Below are 27,322 nucleotides of genomic sequence, written 5' to 3' on the forward strand. Positions count from 1 at the left end.
TATATATATTATATATATATTATATATATATGATTTTTATTTATTTATTTAGAGCGGTATAGAAATGAAAGAAAACGGAGGTAGTGGGAGGAAAACTTTTACCTATCTTGGCCCTTATACACCTTTCATGGGCCTGGCTTAACTCCTCCCACGGGCGGAGAGGCCGTCCAAAGGGGCGTCATCGAGAGGCCGGCCCACCACCACCACCAGCCTCTGTGAGCCGGCCTCCTCGCCCTCTCAGACCCCGTCTGACTCTCACACACACACGTTAAGTGCCACCAGCCACACTACCCGGTCGGTAGCCCACGGAGGCGGGCCGTCTCTTCTGCGCCAGATGTCCTCTCGGTAATTCCAACCTCAGGCGCTCTACCACAGGCGCTTAATTCGCGAACGCGTGTGTAGAGAGCCTCAATTAAGTCTGTTTAGATAACCTACCAAGTGCCGGAAGTCCCTGTACATTGAGGGTTCCATATGTATGCTGGAAGGGACATAAACAACAGAAGAGTCTGTATACAGTGCTAGGTGCACCTACGGATTCCACAGAGGATCAACAGTAACTATTCTCAAGGCATAATATCAGAGGCCTCACACATGGTGCCTACATCACAGGCCAAAATCGAAACACATACTTGCCAGACATTACTAAACGTTCCCTATGCAAAGTGCCAGAAAACACCATTCATAGTGGCATTGGTGTCAGAAGACTTCACACAGTGGCAATAGTGTCTCACGGAACTAACCGCACCAGACTACCTGTATACAGTACCACAATATCACTGTTCTGGGAGTGCCTGTAGGTCCCCATTCACAGCACTGGCCAAACTTAAAAGGTAAGTTTACCTTTTTACTCACAGTACATCATTGTGTACGTGTAGTGTATAAACTACGTCATTCTTCACTGTTCGTCACTGCTTATACACTACCGGTGGAGACAACTATGCTATTAGGTTGTTTGCTCTGCTATAATGTTAGAAAATTTGTTTATAGAGATCAGGGCGAGACCAGGCCAGGGGCCAAGCCAGAGCGAGGCCAGGGTTGGTCAAGCCAGAGCGAGGCCAGGGTTGGTCAGGCCAGAGCGAGGCCAGGGTTGGTCAAGCCAGAGCGAGGCCAGGGTTGGTCAAGCCAGAGCGAGGCCAGGGTTGGTCAGGCCAGAGCGAGGCCAGGGTTGGTCAAGCCAGAGCGAGGCCAGGTCAAGCCAGGCCAGCGTGAAGCCAAGCCAGGGTAAGATTAGGCCAACAAGAATATAATAAGTTTAAATTGGTTCCCAATTGTCGGCGACAGAACGCCTCCTAAGTCAACAACTGACCTTCAAGGCAACCTGTTCTACAAATTACGTCTGAACTTGGCCGTTTGCCCGTATGGCCGAAAATAGACGTAAATTGGAAAAATAATTGAAAATAAATTTTGTATTTTTGTTTTCCAAAACAGCAAGTTAAGGGTCCTCTGGTAGGTTAGGAGGGCAAGAGGTTCTTCTAAGGTTTCAAAACGTCATGAAAACAGTTAATTGAAAGTTTCCTCTCCTAACCTAACCTAGTAAGCCGGAGGGTTCAAACAGAAAACGGGATAGTACATCACTCGTGAGCCGATTTCATTTCAAATTTCGTCCATTTTTGGCCATACGGATAAACGAGCGAAAAGCGATGTAATTTTAAGAGGACGGGTTGCCCCAAGACGCAATTTAAAATTTGTCAAACTCCCGGGTACCTATATACTGACTACTAGCTGAACAGAAGCATCGGGTGAAAAATGTATTCAGAGGTCTCCCTCCTGCCGAGGAAATCGGCTGCACTACCCAATGTTCTACAGATCCCAATGCAAATTTCGGCTCCAATTTCCCACGCTATTGTGATTGAAAGGTTTACTAAATCGCTCGACCTTGGAGAGGAAGTGAAGGGTGAGGGAGGGAGGGGGTGAGGGAGAGGAGAGGAAGGGAGAGGAGAGGGAGGGAGGGAGAGGAGAGGGAGGGAGGGAGGGAGGGAGAGGTGAGGGAGAGGAGAGGGAGGGAGGGAGAGGAGAGGGAGGGAGGGAGGGAGGGAGAGGTGAGGGAGAGGAGAGGGAGGGAGAGGTGAGGGAGGGAGGGAGAGGGATGGTGAGAGACGCGGAGAAGCTGGCAAGCAAGGTGAGTGACCTAGTCAACCGGAGTGATAACACCTAACAGTGTTTACCTAACGGTGACTACAGAGACGTGAGATCTCTTTATTTAATGCCTGTTTGCCCCTTTTTTTGTTTTTTTTTTGGGTAGTTCACAGACCGTAGAGTTTTCTGAACACTAGATAAGTCAGGTGTTTACTTAATACTCAACTTCGCAGGTGTTTCCCTAACACCCAACTTCACTGCCGGCATTGGCAGTGCGTCGCGCTATTTATAGAACCCAATGCTGCCACTTTTGAGTTATATATAATCCTAAATGCTATTTATATCATTGTGTTGTTAATTCAGATGAGGTTCCCAAAATCTAGAAATGAGCCCCCCAAAATCCAAAGAAGAACCCCCAGAAAATCCAGAGGAGAAAACCCCACAAAATCCAGAGAAAACCCCACAAATTCCAGAGGAGAAAACCCCACAAAATCCAGAGGAGAAAACCCCCACAAAAATCCAGAGGAGAAAACCCCCACAAAAATCCAGAGGAGAAAACCCCCACAAAAATCCAGAGGAGAAAACCCCCACAAAAATCCAGAGGAGAAAACCCCCACAAAAATCCAGAGGAGAAAACCCCCACAAAAATCCAGAGGAGAAAACCCCCACAAAAATCCAGAGGAGAAAACCCCCACAAAAATCCAGAGGAGAAAACCCCACAAAAATCCAGAGGAGAAAACCCCCACAAAAATCCAGAGGAGAAAACCCCCTCAAAAATCCAGAGGAGAAAACCCCACAAAATCCAGAGGAGAAAACCCCACAAAATCCGGAGGGGCCCCAGTGTCCACCACAGCCCACGAGGCCAAATTTATGAGAGAGGTGGATTAGGAGAGGTGTTTGAGGGTGGGGTTGTGGGGTGCCACGTTCCACAAACATTTTTTTTTTCCTTTTCTACGTCAGCGCCTCCCCCATGATCTCCCCCCCCCCTCCCACCTCACCTAGACCCTCCCCGCTAACTTACACGCCCACCTGACTAACTTGAACGACGACGGACCGCAAAAAAAACGCGATAACAATAACGATAACGATAACGCGATAACTCGATTATTTCTGGTAGTCTCGAGGAAGGTTCGTTTCACAGACCGAGTGTTCGAGTGAGAGGGTTCAGATACACTTAGGGATTGATTCAAATATGCGATCAGAGCGTTGAACTGTGGCTCGGTCGCCGCCAGGGCGTTGAACTGATTCCCCATTGCTGCCAGGGCGTTGAACTGTTACCCCACAACCACCAGGGCGTTGAACTGTTACCCCACAACCACCAGGGTGTTGAACTGTTACCCCACAACCACCAGGGTGTTGAACTGTTACCACCACAACCACCAGGGTGTTGAACTGTTACCCCCACAACCACCAGGGTGTTGAACTGTTACCCCCACAACCACCAGGGTGTTGAACTGTTACCCCACAACCACCAGGGTGTTGAACTGTTACCCCACAACCACCAGGGTGTTGAACTGTTACCCCACAACCACCAGGGTGTTGAACTGTTACCCCACAACCACCAGGGTGTTGAACTGTTACCCCACAACCACCAGGGTGTTGAACTGTTACCCCACAACCACCAGGGTGTTGAACTGTTACCCCACAACCACCAGGGTGTTGAACTGTTACCACCACAACCACCAGGGTGTTGAACTGTTACCCCCACAACCACCAGGGTGTTGAACTGTTACCCCACAACCACCAGGGTGTTGAACAGTTACCCCACAACCACCAGGGTGTTGAACTGTTACCCCACAACCACCAGGGTGTTGAACTGTTATCCCACAACCACCAGGGTGTTGAACTGTTACCCCCACAACCACCAGGGTGTTGAACTGTTACCCCACAACCACCAGGGTGTTGAACTGTTACCCCACAACCACCAGGGTGTTGAACTGTTACCCCACAACCACCAGGGTGTTGAACTGTTACCCCACAACCACCAGGGTGTTGAACTGTTACCCCCACAACCACCAGGGTGTTGAACTGTTACCCCCACAACCACCAGGGTGTTGAACTGTTACCCCCACAACCACCAGGGTGTTGAACTGTTACCCCCCACAACCACCAGGGTGTTGAACAGTTACCTCACAACCACCAGGGTGTTGAACTGTTACCCCACAACCACCAGGGCGTTGAACTGTTACCCCACAACCACCAGGGTGTTGAACTGTTACCCCCACAACCACCAGGGCGTTGAACTGTTACCCCACAACCACCAGGGTGATGAACTGTTACCCCCATAACCACCAGGGCGTTGAACTGTTACCCCACAACCACCAGGGTGATGAACTGTTACCCCCACAACCACCAGGGTGTTGAACTGTTACCCCCACAACCACCAGAGTGTTGAACAGTTACCCCACAACCACCAGGGTGTTGAACTGTTACCCCCACAACCACCAGGGTGTTGAACAGTTACCCCCACAACCACCAGGGTGTTGAACTGTTACCCCACAACCACCAGGGTGATGAACTGTTACCCCCACAACCACCAGGGTGTTGAACTGTTACCCCCACAACCACCAGGGTGTTGAACTGTTACCCCACAACCACCAGGGTGATGAACTGTTACCCCCACAACCACCAGGGCGTTGAACTGTTACCCCACAACCACCAGGGCGTTGAACTGTTACCCCACAACCACCAGGGTGTTGAACTGTTACCCCCACAACCACCAGGGCGTTGAACTGTTACCCCACAACCACCAGGGTGTTGAACTGTTACCCCCACAACCACCAGGGCGTTGAACTGTTACCCCACAACCACCAGGGTGATGAACTGTTACCCCCACAACCACCAGGGTGTTGAACAGTTACCCCCACAACCACCAGGGTGTTGAACAGTTACCCCCACAACCACCAGGGTGTTGAACAGTTACCCCCACAACCACCAGGGTGTTGAACTGTTACCCCCACAACCACCAGGGTGTTGAACTGTTACCCCCACAACCACCAGGGTGTTGAACTGTTACCCCACAACCACCAGGGTGATGAACTGTTACCCCACAACCACCAGGGTGTTGAACTGTTACCCCCACAACCACCAGGGTGTTGAACTGTTACCCCACAACCACCAGGGTGATGAACTGTTACCCCACAACCACCAGGGTGTTGAACTGTTACCCCACAACCACCAGGGTGTTGAACTGTTACCCCCACAACCACCAGGGTGATGAACTGTTACCCCCACAACCACCAGGGTGTTGAACTGTTACCCCACAACCACCAGGGTGTTGAACTGTTACCCCCACAACCACCAGGGTGATGAACTGTTACCCCACAACCACCAGGGTGTTGAACAGTTACCCCCACAACCACCAGGGTGTTGAACTGTTACCCCCACAACCACCAGGGTGTTGAACAGTTACCCCCACAACCACCAGGGTGTTGAACTGTTACCCCACAACCACCAGGGTGTTGAACAGTTACCCCCACAACCACCAGGGTGTTGAACTGTTACCCCCACAACCACCAGGGTGTTGAACAGTTACCCCCACAACCACCAGGGTGATGAACTGTTACCTCACAACCACCAGGGTGATGAACTGTTACCTCACAACCACCAGGGTGATGAACTGTTACCCCACAACCACCAGGGTGATGAACTGTTACCCCACAACCACCAGGGTGATGAACTGTTACCCCCACAACCACCAGGGTGATGAACTGTTACCCCACAACCACCAGGGTGATGAACTGTTACCCCACAACCACCAGGGTGATGAACTGTTACCCCCACAACCACCAGGGTGATGAACTGTTACCCCACAACCACCAGGGTGATGAACTGTTACCCCCACAACCACCAGGGTGATGAACTGTTACCCCACAACCACCAGGGTGATGAACTGTTACCCCCACAACCACCAGGGTGATGAACTGTTACCCCACAACCACCAGGGTGATGAACTGTTACCCCCACAACCACCAGGGTGATGAACTGTTACCCCCACAACCACCAGGGTGATGAACTGTTACCCCCACAACCACCAGGGTGATGAACTGTTACCCCCACAACCACCAGGGTGATGAACTGTTACCCCACAACCACCAGGGTGATGAACTGTTACCCCCACAACCACCAGGGTGATGAACTGTTACCCCACAACCACCAGGGTGATGAACTGTTACCCCACAACCACCAGGGTGATGAACTGTTACCCCCACAACCACCAGGGTGATGAACTGTTACCCCCACAACCACCAGGGTGATGAACTGTTACCCCCACAACCACCAGGGTGATGAACTGTTACCCCCACAACCACCAGGGTGATGAACTGTTACCCCCACAACCACCAGGGTGATGAACTGTTACCCCCACAACCACCAGGGTGATGAACTGTTACCCCCACAACCACCAGGGTGATGAACTGTTACCCCCACAACCACCAGGGTGATGAACTGTTACCCCCACAACCACCAGGGTGATGAACTGTTACCCCCACAACCACCAGGGTGATGAACTGTTACCCCCACAACCACCAGGGTGATGAACTGTTACCCCCACAACCACCAGGGTGATGAACTGCTACCCCACAACCACCAGGGTGATGAACTGTTACCCCCACAACCACCAGGGTGATGAACTGTTACCCCCACAACCACCAGGGTGATGAACTGTTACCCCCACAACCACCAGGGTGATGAACTGTTACCCCACAACCACCAGGGTGATGAACTGTTACCCCCACAACCACCAGGGTGATGAACTGTTACCCCCACAACCACCAGGGTGATGAACTGTTACCCCCACAACCACCAGGGTGTTGAACTGTTACCCCCCACAACCACCAGGGTGATGAACAGTTACCCCCACAACCACCAGGGTGATGAACTGTTACCCCCACAACCACCAGGGTGATGAACTGTTACCCCCACAACCACCAGGGTGATGAACTGTTACCCCCACAACCACCAGGGTGTTGAACTGTTACCCCCACAACCACCAGGGTGATGAACTGTTACCCCCACAACCACCAGGGTGTTGAACTGTTACCCCCACAACCACCAGGGTGATGAACTGTTACCCCCACAACCACCAGGGTGTTGAACTGTTACCCCCACAACCACCAGGGTGTTGAACTGTAACCCCCACAACCACCAGGGTGTTGAACTGTTACCCCCACAACCACCAGGGTGTTGAACTGTTACCCCCACAACCACCAGGGTGATGAACTGTTACCCCCACAACCACCAGGGTGTTGAACTGTTACCCCCACAACCACCAGGGTGTTGAACAGTTACCCCCACAACCACCAGGGTGTTGAACTGTTACCCCCACAACCACCAGGGTGTTGAACTGTAACCCCCACAACCACCAGGGTGTTGAACTGTTACCCCCACAACCACCAGGGTGTTGAACAGTTACCCCCACAACCACCAGGGTGATGAACTGTTACCCCCACAACCACCAGGGTGTTGAACTGTTAAGGGTTGTATTGTTGAAGCCTGACTCGGCTGCGGGCATCTTTAGACAGACAGGTTCTCGATAACCTTTGATCTAATTTGCTTACTCAACCATCTATTTGTTCTGCTTTATACTTCCTCACTATCACCCTCCCCTCCCTCCCCCCCTCACTCTTTCTTCCTCTGTCTCCCCTCCCTCCCGCCTCACTCTTCCCCCGCCTCCCCCTCACTTTTCCCCCGCCAGACCTCTCACCCTGTCCATGAAGAACAGAAGAAAATGTATATATGTTGGTTAGCATTGTCAATGTGTGGCCACGTCTGTGGTAGAAAATAATAATAAAAAAATCCCCCAACCAAATCAGCCTGTCCACCCACTCACCCACACCTACCCACGCCCACCCACTCGCGCTCATGAATCCAACAATGCATCCCATTATATATAATTTTTTTTTTTACCTGCCAATTCTTTGACAGTAACTGCTGTTACATGATAGGTTTAGGGAATTTCCCGTCACCTCTGCATATTCCCCCCCCCCCACCCATCCCTTCCCCAGTCAGCGTGGTTTACCTGCTCCTGTAACGCACCTCACCCGACAACAAATTATAGTACATGTAGTTACTTCAACCTTCAACATCATCCAAAAATCTTACTTAGGCTCGGGAGAAGATGCATTCTACGAGAAAAAAAGTGAAAATGACTATCTTCGTATCTTGTTAAAATTCTGTTTATTTTTGTCACACAGTCACATAATCTACCACCCACACAGTCCTGAGGTAGGGAAGAGGAGAGAGAGTTGAAGGAAACAAAATTTCCTAACAAGAGACTGTTAGGTCCACGTGCAGACTTGCAATTCAATTGTGTTAAGTGCTCACCATCCGATAAGAAGAGGCTATGGAATGCACGAGCGTGGCTAGGCTAGTTTTTGCGCCGTGAGACCATTGACGTATGCTTCGGCAAGGTTCTCTTAGCCCGTGGATCCACTTATAACTAGTCAGTGTGTCAGGCAGATACAGTGAACAGTTCCCTCGAATCCCTCTCCTAAGGATTATAGCGTTTACAGTCGCTACATGAAGGAAGGGGGGAAAATATGCTTGCAAGTGACGGTGAAATTCTAACGGCACAGCTAATTCAACACCGTCTTCCTGTTTCTCCTTTATTCGCTAGGTTTGTTTTCTCGCTCATTGGGTTAGTAATGTGTTCATGTCTTTCAAAATTGACGCAAGTCAGAGACACCATAAGCTGGGCTGTGCAAGATGGCGCTATATTCTTATAGAGCGCTTAGTATTCAGCCTAGTAGTGAGTAGATTGTGTTAATGTGGTATGGAACAACGGTTTGTTTACCTGTATTGTCTTCCGGCGGCTGTCTTGCGGTCGCTGGCGGCTGTCTTACGATAGCATAGAAGCTTTTATTTTAAGGTGATTAACTCCTAGACTGAACCATAGACGTGCCATCATAGAAAACGGATCATCCTACATTTGCGCGGGAGAATTTTTTTGATTTTTGCATTGAAAGGGAAATCTAGATTACCTTGAGGTAGTTCAGAGGTTCATTGTCCGTGTCCTTGCTTCAGACCATATGCCTCCTAGTGGCTGGTCTGGCCGACCAGGCTGTTAATAGACGCCGCGATACTAGCAGTCTGACATCTGAATTTATATTGCCCGGTTGTTCAGGAACAACCCCCGAGATGTAATGTTCACTGCTTCAGTGATCCTCACAATCAGTACTTGGTAGCACGTTCAGTAGCACAGTAGTCTACGTCCCCGGCTCACAGCCAAGATCCAGGTTTGCTACTCCCACTGGAAGGCCAGAAATAGTCGGGCACATTTTCTTTCACCTGTTACCTCTATTCACCCAACAGTAAATAGGAATGCCAGTTATCTTGAGATGATTTCGGGGCTTTTAGTGTCCCCGCGGCCCGGTCCTCGACCAGGCCTCCACCCCCAGGAAGCAGCCCGTGACATCTGACTAGCACCCAGGTACCTATTCTACTGCTAGGTAACAGGGGCATAGGGTGAAAGAAACTCTGCCCATTGTTTCTCGCCGGCGCCTGGGATCGAACCCAGGACCACAGGATCACAAGCCAGTGAGTTAGGTAACTGTTGTGGCATGTATACTGAGAATGGCCAGCGCACAAAATCTTTAATTCTGTTTTTACATTAACCACACTCGACAACAGATAACTAAACAACTTATATATTCAATAAAAGATATTAATTAAATGCTAATTAAATTACTAAATTGGTCGCATAAATCACAGATGCACATTCTGGTAAAATATGGCGGGATTATTGCCATGCGCGTGCGGTTGGCGCCTGCGCACTGTGCATTAGTGAACGTTTAGGATAAAAGGTTGCATTTTTTACGAAGAGGCAAATCAAAGAGAACTCGCCCTTTCAACTTAATAGGTTGCGTTTTTTTTTACGTTATTGCAACCAACGATATGAATGCAACATATTCAGAAAGGCAACGGCTCGCAAGTATTCGCGTTTTCTATGCATCGGACTCGATAGGTTAGGTGGGTTGCTTGGGTTCGTAAATTTCTGGTCAGGCTAAGAAGTTATCTTGAGATGATTTCGGGGCAGTCCATAGCAGCTGTCTTAACTCCCAGGTACCTACTTACTGCTAGGTGAACAGGAGCATCAGGGGGAAAGAAACTGCCCATTTGTTTCCGCCTCCGCCGGGGATCAAATCCGGAACCTTAGGAATTCGAATTCCGAGCGTTGTCCACTCTGCCCCCTAGGGTGGGTACCAGATCAACCAGGCTGTGATTCATACGTCAGGCTGCGAGCAGCCGCGTCCAACAGCCTGGTTGATCAGTTCAGCAACCAGGAGGTGGCCTGGTCGACGACCGGGCCGCGGGGACGCTAAGCCCCGGAAGCACCTCAAGGTAACCTCAAGGTAGGAGGCAGGAATTTTTGTTTACACATTGAAAAACCAAAAGAACGGGCCAAGATACGATGGGCAACCCCCAAGGTAAACCTCATACTATACAATAAGACGTGTATACCTACCTACCTGGCTTCTCTGTATAGATACAATGATTTTGATTTGATTTTGATTTTTGCCGCCGAAGGCGGCTAGTTTATTGTGCACCCCATACTCATCCTGTGAGCGGTAGCGCAAAAGCATTACAGAGGGCACAAAAGGTCTTTATCAGACCTCATCTTAGATTATTACATAAACAATTTCTTCAATCCTTCACACCTTATAGATACAATGAGTTTACTTCAATCCTAGATTACTCAGGACTAAAGTATACTTACAGAGAGTAAGTAGTTGGAGAGTACTTGGAGAGACTATTGTACTTTGAGAATACAATAGCTTACTTGGAGAGTAAGCTATTGTGGTCGCCCGAGGTAGATATAGCACTTAACCTTATCACCAAACCTTAATAAGATCTACCACTCCTGTTCCCTGAAACCTTTACACATTTTATTGGCCTGTCATACACTCACTCCACTATATATTCACATATAACTATAGCTAATCGCATGTAGATATAGCTATTCACATGATATAATTCAACTTTACAAAACATAATTCTAGGTAACAACAGGCTACTAGTAACCAGGCAATCGGTAAAAAAATAACCTTCAATTTGATGTTATAATTATTTATCAATTACCATCATATAATTAAACTTAACGCTTATATAAAAAAAATGGAAATGGTATTTGATAGGTTTCTATATGAAGAACAAATGTTAACCAATTTAAAGAAAGCAACCGGCCACAGAGCGTCGACCCGGCCACAGAGCGTCGGCCCGGCCACAGAGCGTCGGCCCGGCCACAGAGCGTCGGCCCGGCCACAGAGCGTCGACCCGGCCACAGAGCGTCGGCCCGGCCACAGAGCGTCGGCCTGGCCACAGAGCGTCGACCCGGCCACAGAGCGTCGGCCCGGCCACAGAGCGTCGGCCCGGCCACAGAGCGTCGGCCCGGCCACAGAGCGTCGGCCCGGCCACAGAGCGTCGGCCCGGCCACAGAGCGTCGGCCCGGCCACAGAGCGTCGGCCCGGCCACAGAGCGTCGGCCCGGCCACAGAGCGTCGGCCCGGCCACAGAGCGTCGGCCCGGCCACAGAGCGTCGACCCGGCCACAGAGCGTCGGCCCGGCCACAGAGCGTCGACCTGGCCACAGTGCTGACCGAGGCCCGGGGCGCTGGCTAATATGGCGGGCTTCCTGGTGACCGGGGCAGACACCAACAAAAAAGAAAGAAAACGAAAGAAAGAAAAAAGAGAAAGAAAAAGAGAGAGAGAGAGAGAGAGAGAGAGAGAGAGAGAGAGAGAGAGAGAGAGAGAGAGAGAGAGAGAGAGAGAGAGAGAGAGAGAGAGAGAGAGAGAAGATGGGGGGAGAAAGGGAGTTGGCAAGAGAAAGAAATCGACTTAGCAGGAGAAAGTAAGAGAGACAGAAGAAACAGAATAAGAGAAAGAAACAAAGAGAGAATTCAATAAAAAAAACTGAGAAAGTAAGAGAGGAAGAAAAAGAATGAAATAAAGAAAAACAGAGATAAAGAAACAGGAGAAAAAAGGGAGAAAGCAAGAGAAACAGAACGAGAAAAAACAGAGCAAGAGAAACAATCAATATGAGAAAAGACGAGAAAGCAGGAGAAAGGGAGTGAAAAAAGAAAAACAACGAGGAAAAAACTGAGAAAAAGGCGTTTGACCACCCATGGCAGTCATGGATGAGCACCAAAACCATAATTACACAGTCCGTCCTCCTAAGGTTTCTCAACGTCCAGAAAACGGTCAACTTAAAGTGCCCTTAGCCTAACCTACCAGAGGACCCAAAACAGAAAACGGGACAGTACATCACTTTCTCGAGCCGCTTCCATTTTCTAGTACGACCATTTTTGGCCTATTTAACGCATACGAGCGAAATGCGTTTTTTTTTTTGTAAGAGGCCAGGTTGTATTTTACAAACAGCATAAAACACAATATCAGCCAAGCACAATATAATTAGGATTAATTGGGATTAATCTCCTTGGGATTAATATACTTGCACACTTTATAATACAATACTGCCTGTCTTGTCTTTAACTTCCTTGACTACATAATGAACTCACATTAACAATGTATCTATGAGAACATCTTCGCAGCAGGTCGGCGGGAATCGAACCCGCGTCTGTAGTAACGTGGGACGTCCCAAACGCGCGCAAAATCTAGGTGGGTTGCTTGTGTTCCTAAGGTTCTGGCAAGGTTAGGAGGTTAGTTTCTTGACGGAGTAGCAAATGAAGTGAGCGGGCGGGTTGGAACACTCGAAATCATGCAGATATATTCTATCATTCTTTTGATTCTTTGCATTTGTAACTCTCAAGATTATATATATACACACACCAGTTGAGAGGCGGGACCAAAGAGTCGAAGCTCAACTCCCCGCAAGCAAGTGTGTGTACTCACTAGGTGAGTACACACACGTAGCTAAATTTTCCAAGTGAATTTATTAATAGCAAATATGGATATTTGGCTTTCCTTCGTAAAATCATATACACTTATAATTTGATTTGGCTAGTTTTGATAGGCGATTCAAAATGAATACAAATTGCCATTTTTGGGTAATGCTTTTTAATACAATAGAAGCCTAAAACAGCATTAAACATGACTTTTTTGAACTTAGAAAATTTAAATTTCTCAAGCCTTTACAATTTGTTAAGTAAACTTATGTAAAGGTGAAGGAAAGACCCAATACGCTTAAGTGCATTAAAACCACATTTTCGAATACATCCTACATCCTTTAGTAATGTTTGCATAACGAATTAGAAGCCCGTAATTTGGTAGAAAATGTTAAAACATTTCAGACCAAAAGCATTTGGAAAAGCTGCATGTTGTGCCTTCTTGCAGATGCGTTGGTGGGGACGGCAGAGATTGGCAACAACGGTGGTGGTGATGGTGGTCGTGTTGGAGATGGTGGTGATGGTGGTGGCAGCGGCTGACGTTACCAGCTATGGACCCGCCGTCAGGGTGGCGGGCCAGGGCGGCGGCGGCGGGCGGGCTCACAGAAGCCTACGCCAGGTGGCAGAAGATTGTGACTGTACGTATTAGATCTACCACTCCTGTATTAGTTCAGCTGGTGTAAATCACTCCTGTATCAGTTTAGATAGTATAAATCACTACTGTACATATAGGTCACTGGACGTAAACGTCCTGTATTTGATTACACCGTGCAAACCATTTATGTACGTATAGATTACACAATAAACTACTCATGTACGTATAGATTACACAATAAACTATTCATGTACGTATAGATTACACAATAAACTATTCATGTACGCATAGATTGTACTATGTAAACTGCCCACATATGTATGGATTACGCTGTGTACACTACTCCTGTACAAGATAAATATTACACCATAAATGTTAGATATTTTCAACCCTACCGTCACCATTAGGCCTAAGCATATATACATCCATTGATTCAGCAAACTGTGTTACTTTCTAGATATCCTTTTTTTCTTGCTACTCTTCTTATCTCTTGTTATCTGACTTTACAACTTCCCACATCTCATCTTCCCTGTATGTTCAGTTATCTTAGACCACATTAGAGACTGCGGTCCTTCGGGTAAATTTAAGGATAATGAATTAATTGTAAAATCTAAGTTCTCACTGCCACTATAACCACCATCATTACAACTTCCATCCACCACTAACCTTAATCCACCCACTACCTCCGCAAAACCAAAACCACCACTCAATTCACCACCACCATCTTCAACCACGACCTCCACTTACCAAAATCAACTACCACCCCCCTCTTTTATGGTACTGGGTACCTTTATGGTACTGGGTAACGCCCTCTACTGACGTAAGCAACAGTGCCAGGAGGTATCCGGGCCTTTCCTACGTAATGAATAGGTCATAAGGTCTCTGCCACCCATGTTTCACTCACGTTCGTGTTCTTTATCTTTTCCTCTCCGTCTGTACCTTCCTTTATGTTACTACATATACTATTTATATCGCGTTTCCTGTGAACACAGGAAATTTATTGTCTGGCTCTCTCATCCACACCAAGAAGTTATAGCAAGCTTGCCTACTCTGGCCTGAGAGTAGTCCAGAGGGCCTGAGCACAAGGACCTGAGCACAGGATGAAATATCCAAGGGCCTGAGCACAGGATGGAATATGCAAGATGGACCCATCATGGATCTAGAGTGACTTGCTTTCACACACACCCAATAAAACAGGAGTGAATATATTCCTCGTTCAGTTAAATAATTGCAAACCAGATGGACCAAGTAGTGGCTTTGTTAACCTTTACACAATGTCTCAATCTCTATCTGGGATTACCTTCTGTGCTCCAACTGCGAAAGCTATTTTTCTCATTTGTTAACTATTATTAAATCATGAGCCCCTCGGTGTAGTACCGTACTTATAAATAGCTGCGCAGTTTAGGGGTTCACCATTAAGCAATTTTTTTGTGTTGCTATTTTCGCTGTAATTCTTGTAATTATTGCTGTTACAGCTACAGTGACACGTTCTACCCATTACATAAGAAAAAAAACGTTGATTTGAATGTGAAATAAAACAAATATTGTTTGTAGCCTAATTGAAACCTCACCAAAAATTCATAAGAAATGCTGTCTTACCGTATTGTGTTGCATTAGGCTACACAAACGTTTGCCTATAACTCTGAAATAAGGTTATACTTAATGGAAGTCTTCTCGATTTCCAAATTCCGAAATGGTCCAAGGTGGCAAGACGGACCGACCGACCGACCTGTACCCACGCGTCCAATCTGTCCTACAAAGAACGTCGTATTTCACTTGCATGCGTTACATAAGGCCAAAAATTGTCGTTCTTGACAATGGAAGAGGCTGGAGAAAGTGACGTACTGTCCTGTTTTCTGTTTTGGGTCCTCTAAAATAGTAGGAAAGGTCACTTTCAATTTACCCTTTTCTTGACGTTGTGAAACCTTAATAGGACGGACTGCGCACAGTTTAAAGCTTAGATCCTTCAGTAAAAACACACAATTTCAGTATTTCACAATTGCAACACAATAAAACCAAGACAAAATTATGTAACAAACACAGTAACAAACGAAGATGATGTAACAAAAGATGATTTGTTATGTAACAAACGAAGATGAACCGCCCAGTTATTTAACAAAAAAAAAAAAACCTTATGAGTACTCGAGGCTCTTAAGACTCGCCAGCAACAACCTGTTAACGCAAAACGACAAAAAACAAGTTGTGGTAATTTTTTTATAGCGCGTACGTTTACCAACTGATGACGTCACACTGACGCTTCCAGCCTAAACCGCTTTTGTTTACAAATGCACCGGTCTGTGTTTCCGCCAGCTGGTGCTATGATCAGGGGTGTGTGTTCGCCAGCTGGTGCTGTGATTAGGGGTGTGTTCGCCAGCTGGTGCTATGATCAGGGGTGTGTTCGCCAGCTGGTGCTGTGATTAGGGGTGTGTTCGTCAGCTGGTGCTATGATCAGGGGTGTGTGTTCGCCAGCTGGTGCTGTGATTAGGTGTGTGTTCGCCAGCTGGTGCTGTGATCAGGGGTGTGTTCGCCAGCTGGTGATATGATCAGGGGTGTGTGTTCGCCAGCTGGTGCTATGATCAGGGGTGTGTTCGCCAGCTGGTGCTATGATCAGGGGTGTGTGTTCGCCAGCTGGTGCTGTGATTAGGGGTGTGTTCGCCAGCTGGTGCTGTGATCAGGGGTGTGTTCGCCAGCTGGTGCTGTGATTAGGGGTGTGTTCGTCAGCTGGTGCTGTGATCAGGGGTGTGTTCGCCAGCTGGTGATATGATCAGGGGTGTGTGTTCGCCAGCTGGTGCTATGATCAGGGGTGTGTGTTCGCCAGCTGGTGCTATGATCAGGGGTGTGTTCGTCAGCTGGTGCTGTGATCAGGGGTGTGTTCGTCAGCTGGTGCTGTGATCAGGGGTGTGTTCGTCAGCTGGTGCTATGCTCAGGGGTGTGTTCGCCAGCTGGTGCTATGCTCAGGGGTGTGTTCGCCAGCTGGTGCTATGATCAGGGGTGTGTTCGCCAGCTGGTGCTATGATCAGAGGTGTGTTCGCCAGCTGGTGCTATGCTCAGGGGTGTGTTCGCCAGCTGGTGCTATGATCAGGGGTGTGTGTTCGCCAGCTGGTGATATGATCAATCACAGCGTTCTTTCTAGTTTTATGGCAACTTATTTAGCTGTCAAATGGTACAAAACGAAAGACTTTTCAATAATGTTTTCCGGTCGCAAGTGGTTTTGAACTATTGGTTCAAATTAGTTCATATGAAATTCAATACAAATCAATTATAATTTACCTACACGATTGAACATCGCATGATCCTGAGAGTATCAACAACAGCTCGACTTTCCACTCCGTATAAATGCAACTGTCTAGCCTAACCAGAACCAGGCTACGTACAAACCTTTTTTACATCCTTTTATCGAGCTTTGGCGGCTTTGTTTACATTTATTAAAACAGTTTACCCACCATCGAAACATCCCAATCAAATGTTGTTATTCTTATAAACAGCCTCCTGATGTTTCGGAGCTCTACGGGAGATTCCAGAGCCCCTACAGGAGGGGGCTCTGGGACCTGTGGGGGAGGCTCTGGGACCTGTGGGGGAGGGGGGGCTCTGGGACCTGTGGGGGGAGGGGGCTCTGGAACCTGTGGAGGGGAGGGGGGCTCTTGGACCTGTGGGGGGGGGGGGGGTGACTTTCCGAGCCTCGATCAGGATAGGCTGACGTTCGAACAAATCTACGGTTAGTTAGGCAAGACAATTTCACTTGTTAACGGAGCATCGAATCGCGAGAAGGGATGTTTGACTAGGCAAATGAATGCTCTGTCTTCCGCATTTGGCCGTGTCCCTGGGATGGGATCGGGTAGCCCAAGAGGACTACCTTGGTGGGCCCATCTGCAGGGTCTGGTCGTTCCAAGGCTACTGGTTAACCCTGGGGAGGAGTTTTTATCCTCCCTTGAGGAGGATAAAAAGGTTGCTGGTTATCTCAACCAGTGATTATACATGTAACATTTACAACCTCAAATTCTTGGCAACCAAAAAAAATTAGGCTGAAACATTCTAAAGAGAAATCAAAATTCTTCAAACTTCCTTCACATTCCAAACATTTCAAAATTCCAGACACTATACATTTTATAAAAATCATACTAAAATTGTAGAGGAAAATTCTATAGGTTACGGGAATACTATACGAATTAAAATTGAACATAATTTTTTTTTACAAGCCACAACAATTCAAGGTAAAATGCAAAAAATTCACGGCAGAAAGCAATATTTCAAAGCAATTCCAATTTCTAGGCAAATTACACACAATTCAAGGTAGACCACTCTCACAACACCGTGTGGAGCCGGTGGCTGAGCAGACAGAACACTGGACGCGTGATCCTGTGGTCCCAGGTTCGATCCCGGGCGCCGGCGAGAAACAACGGGCAGAGTTTTTTCACCCCGATGCTCCTGTTACCTAGCAGTAAATAGGTACCTGGGAGTTAGTCAGCTGTCACGAGCTGCTTCCTGGGGGGTAGAGGCCTGGTCGAGGACCGGGCCGCGGGGATACTAAGCTCCGAAATCATCTCAAGATAACCCATGATAAACCAATTACAATTCAAGGCAAACTACACAATTCTAAGTAAACTACACACACAATCCAACACGAACCACAATACAATCAAGGTAGATGACAGGCCAGGAGCGTGTATATATATAAGCTTCGAGGTGTCGTTCCATTAAATTACGGGCTATTCATGCCCGTGCCACTTCTTGAGTGGCTTAATCTTTACCAATCATCGTTCCATTAATCCCGTCAATGGGTGATGTTTCGTTACAGCCAAGACTTGCTGCGGGTACACGGAGGGCAGCGTCGGCTGCCGCTACCAGGGTCATCGGTGCCGCTGCCCCTTCGTCGTTCCCCGACCCATCCCCTTCACCCACTTCGGCAGCCTCTTCACCCACCCGAAACGGAAACGCCCCACCACCCATGATACCCAGGGCAGGTGCCGAGGTAAAAGGCACAATGGTGGGTGTGAAGACACTCTATCCATACCTGTTAATTATTAGGTCCCTTGAAACACCCCCTCCAGGTAAATCAGGTTACGATAGACGGTAGGATTGAGTAACGTGAAATTAACATAGGATTAACGTTACCGTCGTTGATTCATTATTACATCAACGTCATTGTCTCGGGATTGCCCAGGGTGGTCAACGACGCTGAAGGAACGTTCAACCAATGTTAACATTGATGACATGCTGCTTTGGCGGTGTGTCCACTCACAAGATGAGTGGCGCTGCCCAATAAACTCGCCCCTCGGGGCAAAATTTAAAAATTTAATTGATGCAGCAATGGTTCAATATTATTTCTCTTGTAAACCCCTGGGCAAACTACATTCATTTAATTGGGAGAGTCCCAGTGGGCACAATATCAAAGTGTAAGGTTAATTCAACGTGACTCTTGGATATTATGCCCACTGGGTAGAGGAGGGGGGTAGAAATAGTCTAAGCTACTCTAGCTTATTCTTAGGCTATAGTAGGTAGAAATAGCTACTCTATCCCTTTGAGATGTATTTCTTTCTTGTCTCGATAAACATACTTGAACATGAATTGAACTGGGTAGGTATTTACCACCATCAGTGTTGAGGCTGCTCTCCCAACAACCGCTCGTGTAGTGAACATTGCTTTGCTTGATAATGCCAAACTCATTTAAAGTGAGATTGAATGTGTAGTTGGGTTGTTATAATTATTATTATTATTGTTATTTGTGCTGCGATTACTACTGGTATCATCACACTATTAGTAATATTATTTTTGTACACAAGTCGCGTTAGTTTTATTAGGCTGTTGAAAGTAGCGTTTTAGCTTGCAATGTTCAGTTATCTGTACCAGTTCGGGTTATTATTTCTACTTAATATTATTGTGATTATAATACAAATATTTTGGCGAGAACAGTTTCATGATTGCTAAAAAAAAAAAAAACTATATAATATATATTTTTTTAAATATACCGATTTTATTCTGAAAACATTTGTAATTCTAGCAGACACTTTTTAACACCTGGAAATATTTGAGTGCGTACATAAGAGATTTTGCATACAATTGAGTTTTTTTTTTATAAAAGACCGCCATCCCATGAAAATGATTGTACAGAGTATCTGCACTTGTTTACAAGTCATTCCCTCTGTTAACGATGCGTAGCAAACAACCTGGGGGCGAATGAATGAAACTATCAGGAGAAAGCGCCAAGCCATTACTACTATATAGCTCTGGGAAGGGATCAGGATAAGGATTTGGGATCGAACGGGAGGAAGGAATGGTGCCCAACCACTTGGACGGTCGGGGATTGAACGCCGACCTGCATGAAGCGAGACCGTCGCTCTACCGTCCACCCCCAAGTGGTTGGGAACCTGGGGCCAGATTCACGAAAGCACTTACGCAAGCACTTACGAACGTGTACATCTTTCCTCAATCTTTGACGGCTTTGGTTACATTTATTAAACAGTTTACAAGCACGAAAACTTCCCAATCAACTGTTGTTCTTGTTGTAAACAGCCTTCTGGTGCTTCGGAGCTCATTAACTGTTTAATAATTGTAAACAAAGCCGCCAAAGATTGAGAAAAGATGTACAGGTTCGTAAGTGCTTGATTAACTGCTTCGTGAATCTGGCCCCTGGCATCCAAAAATGATAGCAAATATTCCTCAAACGTAGAAAAATGGACTGTTGTACCCAAGGAATTTACCGTTGAATTTTGTAGAGGGCACGAAAAAGAAGGTAACAATCAAATCTAAACTTTCCTAAGCCTAGTATAGAACCTTCACTACAAAGTGAAGGTGTATATTGGACCTAGGATTGCTTATTAAGTCCTAGGGCAAGTTAGCTTAGGTTGTCTACACACAAGGAAATCACAGTAACTTGGTGCATCTATGAGAAAGTTTCTGGAGCAGACGGGGATTGAACCAGGGGTCTGGGTAACCTAAAACACACGTCTTAACCCACGTGCCACGATATGACAAGGCTTATTTAAGCTGGGATCCGCCCGAATGCACAAGGTGTCTGGAGGGACCGTACTGGTATCTATGGTTTACAAATTACCCGCATAAACTTAAGTTTATGTAGTAATTTAATTACTTTGGTAATTTAAGTTTATGTAGGACCCTCTATCCTGCGTGACAGTGAATACCAGCATTATCCTCACTTTAACAAGGCTTAATCGAAATCCTCAGATTAGGCAAAATTGTAATTAATTTTGTCAATAAAGATGTTAATAATAATAATAATCTCAACCGAACGCTCCCTTCGAATACACTAGGAAATCCCATTAAAGTCATATTGTATGTCTATGATAAAATCTTTGCGATTTCCTTTTGTACTACTAGAATTGGCTATTAGCTCGGTGCCTCCCGACTCCTAGAGGATTTGGACAGATCCCAGGTTGTATAACATTTGCATATCATTGCTACTTACATTTCTACTTTCTAGTGTCATGTGGAGAACTCCAGTAAACAAAATATGACTTTTTGCTACAATAGTTCATTTTTGTACGTTCGACCAATAGTTGCTGTAAGTACTAGTATTTTGGGAGGATGGGTTATCAAGCTAAAGTTTGTGCTATGAATCCACAATTGTGGTTTCCGACCGATTGTTTCAGTCCAAACTGTAACTCCAGAAACGCTTTACTAGGCATGTTTAAATCATTGTGTGTCGGGTTTTGGAAATACAAAGCAGTAGGCATTTAGAGGTCAAGTGCATTTATAGATGTTGCTAATGGAACCGGGTAATTACTTTAAATATCATTGACGGTGAGTCTTTTCTAGAACGAGTTTGCAAATTATCCTAATTAGACATGTAACTTAATTTTTGCCCCTTGGTAGTGTTATTTTCTAACTGCTCCTGTTTCCAAAGTATTGAAAATGGCTATTATTATTCCCCTAAAACTTTGATCTGACCGTTGCCTTAAACACCTTAGGGAAAATGTCTTCACGGCTGCCGACTCCTTGTCTAGAACTATGACAAGTATGTCACAAAGCTGTAGATAAAGAGTCAGCAGCCTTCAAGTAATCAAGACATCTTCCCTAAGCAGTCTAAGGCAAAAGTCAAAGCAAAGTTTAAAAGAAATAATAATCATTTTCTTTATTTTAGAGACATAAGTAATCAGAAAATAACTTACTAACCAGGGACAAAATAATTGTTAGTGTGTTATTCGAAATCTACGGCATTGTCGAACGAATTTGCAAATCATGAGAAATATTGTAAATTATGTTCTTTCTGGCTGCTAAGCTTCAAAGTTAGTAACATTATTATATTAAGTGTTGTTGTTGTTGTTATTTTGACTATTACTACCTATGACTAGCTTTTGTTATGATTACATTAGACTTATTTATAAATACATTCAAATAAAGTTTGTCATCATTATGTGTTTTCTTTATATAAAAACGCTTATTTTTATTATAAAATATTATAATGCTCAGGTAAGTAGACCAGATTATCCATTATAATCTGGCTACGTTATTGACACTAAGTTACATTTAGAAATGTTGGGTTTGGCTTGACTAGGCTTGATATTTGACTTGATATTTCTCCCTCTGCTCACCCAGAGCAGAGGGAGAAATATCGCCATCCTCGGCTTTCACTGGAGCCACTTCCTGATCTTTCTGGACTTTAAGTAGGCCTAGGAGAATGTACTCAAATATATAATCGCAGTTTGCTCAACTTTTCTATAGACCTCGGGTAAGTTTATTGAATGCTAGAGGTTCTAGTGGTGACTTAGGTCTGGGTAAGATTAGGGTATGCTAGAGAGGTTCCAGTGGTGATCTGGACATAGATAAGCTTATGTAATACTAAAACATACTGGTGAAACGTCGATAAGACAGCACCCGTAACAAAAATCATGGGAGTGATTTAAGTAAGCAATTACAGGAGAGGGAGACCTCCTTTAGGTAGCCTAATCAGTCTATTTTTTTTTTTTTTGCTTGCGTACATCTACATTTCTACAGCTACTCTATACTATATGAAGGATTACATAGTGTGTATCAAGAACTGTGTGATACTTTTGATACCTGGACAATTATACAGCTATCCTAGACTGTAAATTATGTAACCCTGATGGATTACATGTGTGTCAAAAGTTAGATATGCAATACTAAGAAAAATCCCCCATCTCGCAGGATAATTTGTCAAAGAGGAGTATGATCTGTAGCCCGCACTAGCGAACTTTTGGGTGCATTATGAGGATATTCTCAAGAAAATGAGTGAATACAGCAATCGCAAAGCACCATGTACCTCATACCTGCAGGTCTGAAGGGTCTAATGACTGGACATTCAATAATGTAGTGTGAGAGCTAATGATCCAGTTCCTGTTCACTGACTGAACACCTGGAGTGCTCAGGATTGGGAGATCCGTCACCTGTAGCCACCTGCCACAGTTTATGGCAGCCCAATTTGAACTTGACAACCGCTGTGTCGCTAAGCCTAGTGCACGTTTTATGCTACCCATATCCTTAGATTTTGGATCTAAACAGGTTAGTTGGTAATTTTTTGTTATTAATAAGTACATCTGACATTAACTGAAAAAATAAGTCTATGGTGCCGAAATGACTTTGCAGGTCATGCTGCTACGTTCTCTATTGAGCACCAGCCTGGTGTTGGGAGCAGAGGGATTAAAAACTTGTACCTGTCACACAGAGCAGACCATCCCTATCCCTGCCTGTCACCCAGACCAGACCACCCCTATCCCTGCCTGTCACCCAGACCAGACCACCCCTATCCCTGCCTGTCACCCAGACCAGACCACCCCTATCCCTGCCTGTCACCCAGACCAGACCACCCCTATCCCTGCCTGTCACCCAGACCAGACCACCCCTATCCCTGCCTGTCACCCAGACCAGACCACCCCTATCCCTGCCTGTCACCCAGACCAGACCACCCCTATCCCTGCCTGTCACCCAGACCAGACCACCCCTATCCCTGCCTGTCACCCAGACCAGACCACCCCTATCCCTGCCTGTCACCCAGACCAGACCATCCCTATCCCTGCCTGTCACCCAGACCAGACCACCCCTATCCCTGCCTGTCACCCAGACCAGACCACCCCTATCCCTGCCTGTCACCCAGACCAGACCACCCCTATCCCTGCCTGTCACCCAGACCAGACCATCCCTATCCCTGCCTGTCACCCAGACCAGACCATCCCTATCCCTGCCTGTCACCCAGACCAGACCATCCCTATCCCTCCCACTCCACTGCTTTACAACAAACGCCAAAACCTCAAAATTTCTTCAAAACAACATTAATTGCAGTCTACGTTGTTAAGATTCACCCGTCGTTCACTCCACCAGTTATTAATAGTTACACAATAGATAGCGTTATGGCCTCTCTCTCCAATTGTGATTAAAACAGGAAATGCGATAGTTTGTGACTCACGAATAGTTGTCATAGTACATAATAGTTCTGCCTTAAGTTATATCCTGCGCACTTGAACTATCCGCTAATAATAATATTTTATATACAAGAAGGTACAATAGGTCGTGAAAGTACATTAGTGATATTTTTATATTTCTTGTAAAGCCACTAAGACGCATAAGCGTTTCGGGCAGGTCCTTAACCTGCTAAGGACCTTAATGTGTAACTTAACGTAACTTATCCTACCTTAACCCAGTTTAACTTTAGTTAAGCTCGCATAATGACGTGCCTTAACCTCCTCCCAGGAAAATAACTACAGGATATAAACGATAAGCAAACCCAGACCGGCTCTTAGTAAATACAAACTTAATTCACTGAATAACTGACCTTTTTTATTCAACATTCCCCCGGTCTACCGTTTGATCTGTTGTCTTCAGCTGACACCAAGTACGTTAGCCTTTACCGTAGAGGATAGATACGGGGTAAATAATGACTGACAGATAGACACGTCACTCAAACATCAACACGGCACTGAGGCTCCTCCAACCTCTACCCCCCCTCCTCCTCCTCCAGGCTACGCTACCAGACGTCCAACACAAAAATGCCATAAAACACATGAATCTGTTAAAATACTTGCTGTAATATTTTTATTTCACTAATTTATATTTGCTTTGTGCTGAAGATTTCTGGGTAGCTTAAGAAGGCTTTCTTGGTATGATAATGGCTCACGAATTATATATATTTTCCTTTTCAGGGAAGTTGTCGTACTGCATCCAGATGCTTTGACCACTTTCAAAATATCAGCAGAAACTAACATTTAATTATCCCCCAAACTACACACTTCTCGAGAAGCGGATATATATCGAGGCTTAACACAATAGTATAGACTAGTTCGTTCCAAAAAATTATTTATTTATGAAGTCCATTGAATTGGACCAGAGATCATTATTATAAAATGAGAGGAGGGAGGGGGAGGAATTATTTCCTGGTGAAATAGGTTTTAATTTTCAAATATTATGAATTACTTCACCAACTGATATACTGATAATTATTTTTAATAAACACACAGTTGTCTGTTCCTTAAAAGTTTTTTTAAATGCTTGTTAATGTTGTATATTGATGTTCTTCAGGAAGAATATAATAGATACATTTTTGCTTTCGAGGTTAGTGCATGTGTTACATTGTTGCCATCACAGTAGCATATTAAATGAGCGTTGGTGATGCTCACAATAATATACCAACTGGGGCCATGATTCACAAAGCCTTTACGCAACCACTGACGAAACCTGTACATCTTTCCTCGATCATGGAGGCTTTTTTTTTTACATTGAACAGTTCAAGTATTACGTAAAACTCAACCTCGATAAAGATTACGAGGTTGTTGCTAGCAATAATAACCTTGGGTTGTGAAGTTTCTAAGCTCCTAAACTGTTTAGCACATCAGTTTTTCTACCTTCGGTAAAGGATACGCCAAAATGCGACGTGCTGTCAGGAGGACTGCTTATTCCATCACTGTGGGACTTTCCACAACACCGACATCGTGTCGCTGGCAACTACGGGCTCACCATAGCCCGTGCTACTTGAAACTACTTGTTCCAGGTAGCGAATCTTAAACAACAGTTGGCTATCATCCACCACGGGCTTAAAAGAGTAGGGGCCAGATTCACGAAACAGTTACGCAAGCACTTACGAACCTGTCCATCTTTTCTCGATCTTTAGCAGCTTTGTTTGCAATTATTAAACAGTTAATGAGCTCCGAAGCACCAGGAGGCTGTTTATAAGAATAACAACAGTTGATTGGCAAGTTTTCATGCTGGTAAACTGTTTAATAAATGTAACCAAAGCCGTCAAAGATTGACAAAAATGCACACGTTCGTAAGTGCTTGCGTAACTGCTTCGTGAATCTAGCCCCAGAAGATTCTCCTAACCTTAAAAAATATATTTATATTCGGTTCCCATTATCAAGGTAAGGTAGCCTGTTAGGAGTATCGAGATCCCTATTTATAGGATCTTGACCCCTAGGTCAATAACTGACCTTCCCCAGGATGCAACCCGCAGCAGCTGACAAACTCCCGGATACCTATTTACTGCTTGGATGAACAAAGGCATCAGGTGAAAGAAAACAAACCCCTTCCAAGCTGAGGCAGAATCCAAATATTCATTCATCTATTTTAACGTAAAGTGTTTTCAAAATAAATGTTTTCTAAAATATAAATTAGTGTTGTTTGGTTTGGCGGGTGCATGGAATCACTTTTGGATCTTTGTTTGGAGGACGGGCTGAGTGAAGAACATGTTCCGGAAGTGTTCGAATGTCATCAGTTGTGAGTCGCAGCCCGTCCTCCAAACAAAGATCCAAAAGTGATTCCATGCACCCGCCAAACCCCCAGCTGTTTATGAATGAAAAGCGGTTTACACACGACTCACAACTGCTGACATTCGAACATATCCGGAACAAGTGCTTCACTTTCGAATTTTGTTCGAATCACAACGCTATAAATGCTTCACCCACGTACTACAAATACAAATAATCGCCAACAGAACCTAAACACCTAACCAGACCTACGCCTATATATACAATTTTTATGTATAATAATAATTTATATGAGAACAAACCTATTTTTCATACACAGTATGTTAAAATGGATGAATGCGTCTGGACAGGACGGCCGCTGCTTTAAACTGCCTAGTGTGAGGACGGGTTGGTTTGTTATAATATTAGTTTAAAGATGAGAAAATTACTATTATGAATGAATAGCATATTAAAAGTGATGAATGCGTCTAAGGAGTTGTTCACTGGATGGAATGAACATAGTCTGAGGACGGGTTGCTTTTGGCAGTGGGTTAACTAGAATTTGCCCTTTGTTTATGAGCAAGAACTGAAGGAATCATGCTATATTAGGCGATTCTCATTTGCCAATAAAAGTGGGTAATCTTCCAACTTGTGATCTTTCTTCAAAATCTAAAAAAAAATCCCTTCAACGAAAGTTTTTGCTCAAGTATGGTAATAAACTTTGTGGGAAGTTGTATTCACTACATATGAAATACAATACACATTGTACATGAAACAATACAAAAAAGCTTTGTATACACGGCACCTCGCTACGTTATACACAATTTCTTGAGATTAACAGGAATTATGAATATAATTTCAACTAATATCTCTCAAAAGAAAACATGGAGGAGTGAGGGTAAGTAATTATCAAAGAAGGAGCCAAAAAGGCTGAAGGTGACTGAAATTACCATATAAATAATTTGGAGGCACAAAATATAATCTTTGGTATGAAGGTTCATTGCCAAGAGCACAATAAACCCACACATTTCGTCTCCGAAAGGTTGGTTTGGTTACACGTAAAAAAAATAAAGTTATCAATAATGATGAACTAGATCTAGGTATCTCTATTGTTAAGACTGTATTGCCCCAAACATTCATGACTGTTAGGAGAGAAATCACATTC

General features: G+C 45.3%; 2 long non-coding RNA genes across 3 annotated transcripts in view; one reads left to right on the top strand and one right to left on the bottom strand.

Annotated features, from left to right (window-relative positions):
* The window catches only part of LOC138357787 (uncharacterized), a 66,808-nt gene extending 40,715 nt beyond the window's left edge, over nt 1–26,093 (bottom strand). Inside the window, exon 1 of one of the 2 annotated variants that reach the window (XR_011225141.1) lies at nt 25,321–26,093. This is a non-coding gene — a long non-coding RNA (uncharacterized lncRNA). Of the gene's footprint in view, nt 1–24,254; nt 25,296–25,320 lie in introns of those variants that run through there. The other variant, XR_011225140.1, reaches the window with a different exon arrangement.
* LOC123746182 (uncharacterized) lies at nt 282–21,878 on the top strand. The gene is made up of 3 exons (XR_006771475.2): nt 282–830; nt 13,364–13,553; nt 18,306–21,878. It is a non-coding gene; the product is annotated as an uncharacterized lncRNA (long non-coding RNA).
* Nucleotides 26,094–27,322: the final 1,229 nt, after the last annotated feature.

The sequence above is a fragment of the Procambarus clarkii genome, chromosome 80 (genome assembly GCF_040958095.1).
Source record: "Procambarus clarkii isolate CNS0578487 chromosome 80, FALCON_Pclarkii_2.0, whole genome shotgun sequence".
NCBI classification, from domain to species: domain Eukaryota; kingdom Metazoa; phylum Arthropoda; class Malacostraca; order Decapoda; family Cambaridae; genus Procambarus; species Procambarus clarkii.